This window comes from Pelophylax lessonae (assembly GCF_965119305.1).
Source record: "Pelophylax lessonae genome assembly, chromosome: 5".
Classification (NCBI taxonomy): domain Eukaryota; kingdom Metazoa; phylum Chordata; class Amphibia; order Anura; family Ranidae; genus Pelophylax; species Pelophylax lessonae.
Genome location: NC_138772.1, coordinates 426,142,698 through 426,153,230, shown reverse-complemented (window position 1 = coordinate 426,153,230; position 10,533 = coordinate 426,142,698).

Genomic DNA, 10,533 nt, shown 5'->3' with positions numbered 1-10,533 from the left:
GGAGATTAGCTGAGCAGCACTGTACCAAAGGTATTTCACACTATTATAAGATAATGCTCTGCGTTTCTGTGACCCGCTCTGAGGGGAGGGGCTGATATCCCCTATTGACAGCTATGAGAAGTGAAGGAGAGGAGAGCAGAGCTGGAGATTAACTGAGAGGGGCTGTACCGAAGGTATTTCACACTAATATAATATAATGCTCGGCGCTTCTGTGACCCGGTCTGAGGGGAGGGGCTGAGATCCCCTATTGACAGCTATGAGAAGCAAAGGAGAGGAGAGCAGAGCGGGAGATTAGCTGAGCCGCGCTGTACCGAAGGTATTTCACAATATAAGATTACAGAAACACACAGGACATTATTTAAAACAGTCATAAAGTTTATTCTAGGATTTTACAAACACTAAACTAGGTTCACACTGGGGTATCCTGACAGGCATGGAGGGAGATAAGACCTACCCCCTACCCTGAAAATAAGCCCTACTGTATCTTCTGGTGCCAAAATTAATATAAGACCTGGGCTTATTTTCAGGGAAACACGGGTAGTGCCTTATCCTTTAAAGTGACGTACTCCTTATAAAATGATTCTACTCACATAAAAAATATTCATTGTGCTTTGAATGAAATAATATATGTGCAATATGTGCCACCTTCACCAGATGGCCCCTTTATTTGCTATCATGTAATATCCAGTGGTTATCCAAAACGACCAATATGAGGATTGTAGATCTGTCCCCTTTAATTCCTCTTCCACTCTTTGTTCCAGTCAGTCGACATACAAAGAGAAGTGCATAGTGTTGTATCCCTAACCACAATTACTTTTTATAATACTACAGACTCCTACTCACAAGCAAAGCCGGCAGAATATTAGCATGCATAAGGAAGGGGATTTATTCCAGTGATAAAGCTATAATCCTACCACTTTATAAAACCATGGTCCGACCACATCTGGAGTACTCTGTCCAGTTCTGGTCACCAGTCCTCAGAAAGGATGTCTTGGAACTGGAGGGAGTCCAGAGAAGGGCAACTAAATGCCTGCCGAGTCACGCCTGACTCCGCAGGCGTGATGACGTCAGCACAGACTCTGCCCCGACGTGTTTCCTTCAAAAGGACGTTCTCAAGGGGTTTGCAGAATGTACTGACATCTGACACACTCATCATGTATAATTGTGTTTGAAACTCATAACCACTGCATGGTGCATTTATTGCATATATTTGTTTAAAATTTAAAGGCACATCACAGCAATGTTTGGTTATTTGAGTTTTTTTGTATTTGGTGTTTTTTGAGTATAATTTATTGGAGCACTAAGCACAGTTTTCTTTTTATTTATTTCAACTCTGTGATTACCATCCTGCAACTATGTTACCCTGGAGATTTTCATAAGAGAAGCAGAAGGCTCCATTATGAAGTCCCATCCCACATAGTAAGGCCCTATTTCTGATATGTACTGGATGCTGTCCAATGTAAAAAAAAAAGTGTTTTGGGCACTGCAGCAAACACAGAAACACACAGCCACTTCCTGTGATATGAAAATAAATGTTGGGTTGGTAAGGGTTGGTAAGGGTTGGTATGTTGGCACTGCATTCCTTGTTCGCCCATAATGCTCTTGCAAGAAATGTTAAACAAAGGAATGAACGTGATTGTTTTATCATACCAGCCTGATGACTGTCTGCTTCATGCCCTTGCATTAAGTACTTCGTTTTTGTGTAATAAGCTTTATAATTCTTGTCGATATCACATTTTAATTCCTTGCAGATGAATTTAATAGAAATGTAATAAAGGGGATAAAATATAGCCATGATTACTTTTTAACTACTTTTCAACTGGTATATTGTGTCTTGTGATGTATTTCCTGGGATTATAGACATTAGTAGGCAGTAATAAATGTAGCAGGGCTTAGGGAATATGAGAGCTGCTCCTCCACATAACCTTCCTCCAATTGGACAGTTTTCGTTGCAGTCTTTGGTTGAGAAACTTTGTGGTGGTAATTTAAAGGGATTTGGCAAGACAACGTCTTTTAGGCTGGGTTCACACTGGTGCAATGCGGAAAACCCTGCGAATCCAGTTCAGGGTTCCTGAATCGCACCTGAATCCCAGACCGTTCACACTGACATCTGCAAACCACTGCCAGGTTCAATGTAAAGTTAATGACACTCTCAGATGGGTTTGTAGATCGCAGTGCGAACTGTGGCATGGCACAAGAATCGGTTTGGCATGGGTATGAATACCCATACAATCAGATTCCAGTGCGGACCAAAAAAAGGATCCTGTACCATTTTGGTCCGATTGTGATGCGAATTCAGCCATACAAACTGTTTGGCTGAATTTGCATCACACAGACATTGCATGTGATCTGAACAGCAAAGCAGTGTGAATCACATGCAATGTCTGTGCTCACACCAGTGTGAACCCAGCCTTACTGGTTTATGTAATGAATAGTAAATAGTACAACAATGTAGTTGTTATCCCAAAGTAGGAATTTGGACAGTAAGGTACTTTTGCAGTTCTGTGACAAGGTTGTGCAATTTTGCAGAACTTACATGCTTGAAGATTGCTTCTTTATCTAGGTACCCTTAAAGCGGAAGTAAACACCGCTTGGACACTGGTACCTACAGCCTACTTGTAGGCACAAGGAATATCTCCTAAACGTGCACCATTTAGGAGAGATTTGCTAATTCTTCAGCCAGTGACATCACCGACGCATGCACTCTAAAGGGATGGCATATGCCATGGCCGTGACTCCCGCGTGTATGTGAGTGAGTAACGTCATCAACCCAGAAGGAAGACAGGGTGAAGATGAAAGCCCTGTCAGCGGTGACCGGTCATCATTGGGGGGCTTCATTTCAAGGTACTGTAAGTCTTTTATAATGTGCTAGTATGTGATACATACTAACACATTATGATATGACCGTGCAGGAGGAATTTTGTTGTTCTTGTTGAAAGTTTACTATAGCTTTACGGCTTCTGCAGTTGCTTTCCAAATGAGATTCAGTGCTGGTGGAGAAGGGCACAAGCATACCCTAATTCTGGTTGCAGGCTGGGCAACAAGGTTTTTCCCCTCATTTAAAGTGATGACCAGGGGTGCTTCAGACTTCCCCTATGCAGTCCCTGTTCTTCAAGAACTATTCCTTGCACTGAACCTATCTCTCCCTATCTACACTCCTCCTACAATGTGGGCACGCCCAAATGACCCAACAGGGACTATCAGGGCCGCTGATAGGGGGGACCACCAGCCCTCTTGTAGGGGGTCTGAGCACACAGAGGGGTCCACAGAGAGAGGGGGATTAGTTATGGACAACAAATACAGAAATCTTCCTCCAGCACCTGAATCTGATCTGTCCCTCTCCCTGCTATCAGCTTTTAACTGCTGAGAAAGAGACAGTCATCCCTCACTAATTCCCCTCCCTATGTGGGCCCCCCTTCCAGCAATGGCTCTAATGTTATCTCTGCTCAGGAGTTTAATTGTAACTTTGTTTCTCTCCCTCTGTCTCTCTGATCACTGAGCTCCAACTGCCCAGCCTGTATATTTTTCTCATCTCATCTTCATTTTTATTTAACATAGTTTTTTTTTTTAGATTTAGCAGGAATTATGTGAGTTATGTTATATTTGTGTCTGCTAATAGTGATTTTGTTGTAACCCTGCCAGGTAGTCTGTACGGGGCCCCGCGATTTCTAACAGCAGCCCTGGGGACTATACTATATAGCCTTTCTGAGTCCAAGATAGCTTACCAAATCTCAGGAGAGCTCGGTGTCCAATCAGACACAGGCTCCCCCAAACTGGCAGGAACAGATGAAAAATGTACAATGCTGTAACATTTTTCAATGAAAAAAAAAAAAAATTAACTATAAATCTTACTGAAAAAAGCAGTGTTTATACCATGCTGTTGAAGTTGGCAGAGGCATACAAGTATGTACTACCTTCTTGCAGGGAAAACCCGGATTTAAAATGTTGTTTTAATGCTCTAACAAACAAAGTACTGTCTGGTAGAGGTCTAAGCATCACAAAAGTGACTGGGCAGAAATACAAATCCTCTGGTTAATAGGACTAATAGGACAGTTGACATGATATTTGAACTGTGTATTTAGGTGTCTGTAGGAAGCCTAGCTTTAGGCCATTAGATAGTATTCAGGGAACATTATCCTCACAGGAGGTGCGTTCTCTAAACCAAGTCAGGACTCAAAAAGGACACATCTTCTAACTACTTTTGACTATGACATTGGGTCATATTATATTACAAGTTTAGATGCAAATAGTGCCCATCTTACTTATAAAAATTGAATCATAGTCTCTATGGTCACTAATGAGTTTGAAGTAGTTATAAACTATTTGACAGGTACTCTTTCAATTCTGCATCTTTGTGCAGTAAAATATTTGTAAATAAGTATACAGTAAATGGATTTATCTCATTTCTTAGTCCCTGTTCACACTGGTGCAATGCAGGAAACCCTGTGAATCAGTGCCAGTTTACGCATCACACCAGAATCGCATAGTGGTTCACACTGGGATCTGCGAACCAATGTAAAGTTAATGACACCCCCAGATTGGTTCGTAGATCGCAGTGAGAACTGTGAAATGGTGCAGGGATCGGATCCCATAGGTGTGAACACCCATGCGGTCCGATTTCAGTGCGAACCAAAAAAAAAAAGGGTCCTGCACCATTTTGGTGCAAATATGATGCGATTTCAGCCATAAATTTTGTATGGCTGAAATCGCATCGCACAGACATCGCAAGTGATCTGCACAGAAATGCAGTGCGAATCACATGCGATGTCTGGCATCACACTAGTGTGAACCGGCACTAAAGTTAGAATGCGTTTGATGCAAATTATGTTAGCTTGATAGAAAATCTAGGTGAGCCTGTGACTTTACATGGCTTTATTGTTACTAGCAATGCTCAGGCCCATTACGCTATCAATGAAAAACTGTTTCCTTACTGTACAAGTACATTTTTATCACAGAGATATATTTTTGCACAGCTCCTGTTAACACGTTTTAAAATTGAAACATATTTTTCTGTTGACTACAGATCATTCTAACACTATCATGTATCACATTTTACACATCCCATTGTATTCCTGCATACTTCCTTTTGAGCACCGTTATGGTATTATTTCTGTTGAATTCAGCTCAGATTTGTCCTTGCTCCCCCCAATGACTAATACCAGTGTTATACTTTTAATATGCGCTGCTATGCCTTTAGACACGACACGTGTTTACAGCCATACAGATAGGCTGGAAGCAAAAAAAAAAAAAATAGACGAAGGGCAGGGGTGACTGGGCTAGCAGGGGAGTCCAGGTGCCAGAGGCTTAAATAAACAGCATGGTCAAGAGTTAGGATAAGGGGCACATACCTTGATTGGTGGAATTATTTGGTAGGGAGGGCCAGCAACAATGTTGAGGCAGGGACGCAAGGTCTGAGTGCACTTCAAGGCAAGGGACGACAAAACTTGCAGGTGGTTGTAATGACATGGCGGTTGGGGTTCTAGGAGGTGTCCAAATTTTACTGTGTGACATCAAAGTAAGGACCCGTCTATGGTATGGCACCCTCTGTGTAATCCCAGTTAATTGTTGGTTAATGGGAATTGGTGGAAATGGAGGTGTCAGTGGAAATTTGGTATTGTCCTCAAGCCAGTGTTCTGTGGCTGAGGACCTTTAAGTGGTTCCACTGATACAAATTTGATGTTGGTTCATTATGTCCTCCAAGGATCGGCAACCTTGGTCATTATCGTTATTGATATTATATTTCTGTTCAAAGGAATGTTGATATGTTGTTTATTGTTAATAAATGGCCGCTATGGCCAATTTTCACTCCAAAAGTGTGTCTGTCTTATCATTTTATTTGTAAGTGGCGGGTGGGGTTCACAGAGCCGAAGCGGTCTATGGTGGCAGGTGTTTGAAGTGAAACACAGCGCCCTCTGCTTTCTCTTTGAGCACTTCAGTGAGGAAACAGGGCATGTCACAGTCTATCATGACCCACAGTCCTGCTGAGTCAGGGAAACATCACAGGGGTCCAGCAGGGCACACCACACCAAAGTTCTTGACCACTCACGAACTTGGCAGCAATTTCTTCTTCTGTACAGACTGGGGGATGCAGTCCCACACAGTCATTTGTAATCCACAACAGATCCCGGCCCGATGGCCCAAAGGATCTAGCACACAAGAATTAGTTCTCCAAAGACCCGGACCCGATGGCCCAAAAAGGTCTAGCAATACAACATTTGACTTTCTTTTCCAAAGACCCTGGCCCGATGGCCCAAAGGGGTCTATTTTTATTCAACAGATGCAATTCAAAGTCAGCATTATATTTTTCTCAACAAAAATTTTCTTGGTCAGTTGTGGTAGCCGGCCTGCCACACAAATTTTTTTTCTTGGTCTTAGTTATTCCTGAACTCCTCCCATTTCCTTGATAAAGTACTAAAGAGTCGTACTTCTTAGATGTAATACTCTGGATGAGGCACTTGAACATATTCTCCGTTCTCATTCTTGACCCGGATGGACCAAGCATGTCTCGAGCCATATGGACGACGGACCTTCACCCTATCAATAAAGATGGAGCATCCGTAAAACCACTGAGCCTTGACTTTAGCAAATTTTTCTTTCAATCCCTCCTCGAGGGAGTCCCTATATGTCTTGGGGACAAAGAGATAGTGCCAAATAAGCTCATCACACCACCAGTCCCTGAATTTCTCCACCAGGAACATGACCTCCCTTGGAGCATAGGGGTAATCATAACCATGCTCCAGTGCAACCTTTTTTTGCATCCATCGCTGTATTCTAGAAAACCTGGGAATGGTCCTCTGGTTACCTCTCCCTGGTGGAGAAAAAGGGGTGTGAACTCTCTGAATCATTTCCTCATAGGCAATGTTCTGATCTCGGGCCCTGGCAATGTTCCCTGGTGGGGTGAGATCTGGGACCCTTGCGACATAGGCCTCACAGAACCCCAGTTTCTGAGCCAGTTCTCCTCTTTCAATGGCCTCCTTGGCTTCTTGATCAAAAGGCACGACAACATTGGGACCTGGGGAGCCACTGCCAGTCTCTGATCCCCATTCCCACTCTGTTTCCTCAATGGATCCCCAATCATCTATATCTTCCTCCACAGACCCATATTTTGCATAAAAAGATGGGGAATTCACCAGGATAGGGCACTTTTCACCTTTACCGCTGGTGCTGGAAGAAGTCACTTGGGGAATTTCTGTCTGCACAGGCTGGGGGATACTGATAGGAGCGGATACCGTTAGGGCCCTGACCAGTGGTACTTCTGACCCGGTCCCTACTGTTTGGGTGGACAAGGATCCCCTCCCTATGGACCTGCCAGCCCACCGACTGCTGGTAGGGTATCCATCTGCATCATCAGCCTGAATACCCCTCTCCTGGCACCTCGGAGGAACTTGGACTCGTTCCCCGTCACCTCCTGAGTGAGGCCTGTATCCCACATGACTGTAAGCTTCTTGGGATGGCCCACGCTCTTCTCTGCCCTGAGCAGCAAATCACCACATTGCCCACATTGAACCCACGCCTGCACCCTCAGAGTAACAGTGGCACATTGAGGACATACCACTCCCAGAAACTCTCGACCTCCTCTGGTGCAAAGCGTGAGTCTGCCGTCCGGGAACCATCCGGATACTGGTATCCCAAACTAGTGGGGGATCGGGCTGGTAGATCTGCTCTCGGCCCTGCTCCACAGGGTTTTCGCCCATGGCGACAGCAATAGTGGGAACACCCTTCGCTTCTCTGATGAACGACATGTCTCCTTCCTCCACACGTGTCTCCCGCACGGCAGCGCCCGAAGGATGGGATATTAATAGGGTCCCCTCTGCCTCTCCGGATTGGCCAAATGTCTCAACCTTTTCGCCATGTTGGGCGATCACTCCTCCCCTTGGGCAGTCCTGTTCATGGCGTGCTTTCCTGCGTGGTACTGTAACTCTTCCACCGCCATGCTGCTGCGCTGCAAACATTTGGGAAATAGTTGCAAAGCGGAGTATGTCACTTGCTAGACATACATCCGCCCACCTTAATTGCACTAGGGCCTCCGCTGTGCTTTTCTTGCCTAAAGCCAGCTGCCCTCTCTTGCTCGTCAAGAGCAGCATCCCACCACCGACTGCACGGTCGGTACTCCTCTTCCTTGCCAAACACGTACAATTAACATCTTCCATACTGGCTACGGCACTAGCTCCACGGCCCTCCTCGACATGGCTGACTACAATCCCTACAGTATGTGTGCACCAGCCATAAAGAATAAATGTCCTGCTATCAGATGCACAGTAAACATTCTTCCACACAGCTTGCACCACCCGGCCCCTGGCACCTCTCTTCCCGTGCCCCTGGCCTCCATCTTCACTGTCCACACTAGGACCTCCGGCGCCCACTTCTCTGTCCTTCCCTGGACCCTTGACGCCATTTCCATCATCCATACTAGGACTCCTTGCTATCAGGCAGTTGCTGCATTCACGCATCCTGACACACTTGTCTCCTGCTTTCCACTTCCTGACAGCAGAATACATCTCATAATTCATATGAAAAGTCTTGGTCACTTTACAGTCTTTCTTGGAGCATTTACGTTGCCACAAGCACCCCTCTCTGTGGGCCTCTAGACTCAGTCTACTCTCCCTGCCTCCCGCAGTTGCAATCTCACACCCGGCCTGATGCTGATTTAGCAGTTCCGGACACAGTAATTGATTTTTTGGACTTTTTCTTGTGCCGTTGCTAATGGCAACTGGCCCAGTAGCTAATGGCAAAATCCCAGATGAGCCCCCAAATGTAGCAAGGTTTCCAGGCCTGTGGCCTGATGTGGGTCTGCCATCATTACCGGTACTCTCTCCAGCCCATGTGAGCTGTGACCCTGGGTGTGACAACTGAAGCAACGACAACTCCAGCATCTTTGTTTGTTGTTTTTATTTGGTTTAAAGGGGATGGGAGAAGGGAATGAGTGGGATACTCCTTGAGGCTTGAACTAATTACATGTGCTTTGCTCTTGAAAAATGCCCGTTGGCGCTTCCTTTACACCAGCCGGTGCCAGCCAAGGCTCACTAAGGCTGTGTATAGCCTGTAGAACACGAAAGCGCTGAATCCTCGACTACGAGTCCAGAAGATCCAGGACTGAGTACTGTAGAACTCTTGGGACTGTTGTGCTGTGGAAATCACTAAATACTGTCCCCCCGCTTGAGGTAGTATGGAATAGAACTCTGTATAGCTGTACTTGCAACTGGCACACTCTGTACTATGTACCCCCTCTGTAGCTTCAGGGTCCTCAACCAAGGTACCCCCTTTACCGCTAGCTGGCACTGGATCCCAGAACCTCTTCCGGAGTGGTCCCCTCTAACTTCAGGCAGACCCCCAGGGGCAATCCGCAGTACTCACGACCTGTGTAGGCTTTCCTGGGACTGGATCCCTCTCTCTCTCTCCGCAGGCTCTCTCGACACACCCTGTCACGCACTTCCCCCAAACTTCTCCCTTCAGCAGGCACATCTGGAAGCCCTGACACCCTACCTAACAAATCACAGCCCTGCTGTTAAGCAGACAAGGCCTGCTATATCTTTACCTAGCACCTACCTGTAGGGTGCTACACGATAAACAACAAATCAACAGTTATCCTGGTGGACACTTGTTCCAAATTCCTCACTATCTGTCAACCTAGGACAGTGATGGGGAACCTTGGCACATCAGATGTTTTGGAACTACTTTTTCACTAATGCTCAACTACACTGCAGAGTGCATGACCATCATGAGAAATTTAGTTCCAAAACATCTGGGGTGCCAAGGTTCGCCATCACTGTCCTAGGAGTTCTTAAGCCGGCCATAAATGGTTCGAATCTCGGCCAGTTCCAGAGGAACTGGCCGAGATTCTAACCTTTTTTGGACAGGTTGAATTTACACAAGTGGATAGGTCGATCAACTTGAATGCAATCAGCCTGCCGGATTTTACATGTGATTATAGCAATAATCACTGTGTTCTCCTGGTGAGGATGGAATCCAACCCCCACCCCTCGCCGGGAAAACACAATGGTTTTTTGGGAGGGATTCTCCTGTCAACACTGTCTGTGTTGATGGAGGAAACGTGGTTGCAGAAAAGAAATTCCCTCCATCTATGGCTGGACTTACTCCAAGTCCTTGAGATTCAATAGGGTTGATTTGCTAAAGGCAAAAAGACTGTGGACTTTGCAAAGTACAGTTGCTCCAAAGATTTGTAAATGAGCAGAAGCTCTGCCATGTGCAAGCAAAAATTCTGTTTTTTTAACTTTTCCTTGCATGAGATTAGGTATTCTTTGCAAAGTGAACCTTTACCTCATTTACTAAGCTCTGGAGCAAATGCACTTGCAGAGTGCAACTGCACTTTGCAAAGTTCACAGTCTGTTTGCCTTTAGTAAATCAACCACATTGACTCTTTGTTCTCTAATTAATCATATGCAGAGCTGACCCCTTGGGACCCCCCCTCCCTTCTCTCTCATTAATGCCACTCCTTCTATTTTATAACCCTTATCTTCTCAACCTCTTTTTCTACTTTTACAGCTATTTGATAATGCATGTCTTTCAATGCAT